The sequence below is a fragment of the Orycteropus afer genome, unplaced genomic scaffold (genome assembly GCF_000298275.1).
Source record: "Orycteropus afer afer isolate SDZICR_OR568_19922 unplaced genomic scaffold, OryAfe1.0 scaffold00680, whole genome shotgun sequence".
Classification (NCBI taxonomy): domain Eukaryota; kingdom Metazoa; phylum Chordata; class Mammalia; order Tubulidentata; family Orycteropodidae; genus Orycteropus; species Orycteropus afer.
The window spans coordinates 809,144-810,787 of record NW_006922267.1 but is presented as its reverse complement, the minus strand read 5'-3'; the positions used below and the strand labels follow the sequence as shown (position 1 = coordinate 810,787).

Below are 1,644 nucleotides of genomic sequence, written 5' to 3'. Positions count from 1 at the left end.
CTCAAACAGAAAACAAATAAAACACAAATGGAATGAATTTCTAAAGGTCATGCCAGAGTCAGTTAATAGCTACAATGTATATACATGCTGTATATTTATTATATCTTCTTCTCCAAAAAATGCAGGGCCCTGAACTCAGTAGATAAGCAGTAAATCTGGATGAGTTGATGTAATTTGATCCAAGCACTCTCTTTGTGTCTAGTTGACTAATACACACCTAAATTCTGTCAAAGTAGACCCATGAAAACCAACTAAAGGAAAAGGCTTATGTGTAGAGTGGGTTTTCTTGACCGGGATGGAAACTATGTAATCTATGAAGGATTTCCCTGCACCCTCATTCTGGCTTGAATTCTCACATTATAAAGCCTTGTTATGGGCAAAAGACATCCACATCTCCAGCCCAGACTAACTCTCCCTTTTGGTGAGGAGAGTTTAAAGATTTCTGTCAAGAAGGGAACATTTGGAGTGTAAGAAATTTGGAGAAATTATGAGGACAATGACAAAAGCACCTTTTAAAACCCTTTTATGACTAAAGGACAATTTTCTCAAGTACCATGCTGCCCCATAGTTTTAGGTGCAGATGGTGCCAAACTAAGGAATAATAAGAACAGCAGCTAATACTTGATTCTGTGCCAGGAAGAGTTCAAAGGATTTTGCTTGCATTACCTTATTTAATCCTCACAACAGCTCCATGAAGTAGATTCATATTATTCTTTGAGAAACCAAGGTTCAGAAATTAAGTAATTTATTCTGGGTTACTCAGCTAGGCAGTTGTAGAACCAGGAGTTGAACCCAGGTTCCTGAGTCTGTACCCTTCACCATTTGCATAAACTGCACCTCTTAATTCAGCTCTAAGAATCTAGAAACCTAGATTTATTCATGAGTGCCACCTGTTGATCGTGAGGTATTCCTTTTTCTCATCTGGGAAGTGGGGTAATGTTTGATTTACCTATCTTTTGTTGTTGTTGTTGTTCTTTTAATTGTGATTTGGGTGAAAGTTTACAGAGCAAATTCATTTTCCATTCAACAGTTCATACACTTTTGTTTCATGCCATTAATGGCAATCCCCACAATGTTAACAGCTATCTTCTTACTTCCTCCCTGTGGTTACCTTTTCCCTAAGTCCTTCTTTCCTGTGCGGTCTTGCCTTTTAACCTTTTCCCTGTGCGAATGCTGCCCTTCTGATCTCCTATGGTTCTAAGGAGTGTACCTACCTGGTATAATAATTCATCTCGTAGGCCTGTCTTTTCTTGGCTGGAGGTTAAGCCATAGGGGTGAGTTCAATTCCAGGCCTGAAGGGTGTCTAGGGACCATAGTCTCATGGGTTTAAACAGTCTTTATCAGACCAGTAAGTCTGGTCTTTTTTATGATTTTGAGTTTTGTTCTACATTCTCTCTCACTTTTTCCAGGATCTCTAATTCTGATCCCTTTTCAAATGGTTGGCATTGGTAGCCAGGCACCAACTAGTTCTGGTCTAAAGAGTCATGTAGACTGAGGTTAGCATGGTCTGCTAGTCCCTTGGACTGTTTCCATGTGTCTTTGGTTTTCTTCACTCTTCTTTGCTCTGGACTAGGAGAAAACAATTGTTGCATCTTAGATGGCCGCCCACAAGCTTTTTTTTTTTTTTTTTGCTCACAAACTTTT

The 1,644-nt window shown here is 39.2% G+C and overlaps 1 protein-coding gene across 1 annotated transcript in view; it reads left to right on the top strand.

Annotated features, from left to right (window-relative positions):
• ARHGEF9 (Cdc42 guanine nucleotide exchange factor 9) overlaps nt 1-1,644 on the top strand; it is a 310,381-nt gene that overhangs the window by 51,096 nt on the left and 257,641 nt on the right. The window lies entirely within an intron of this gene.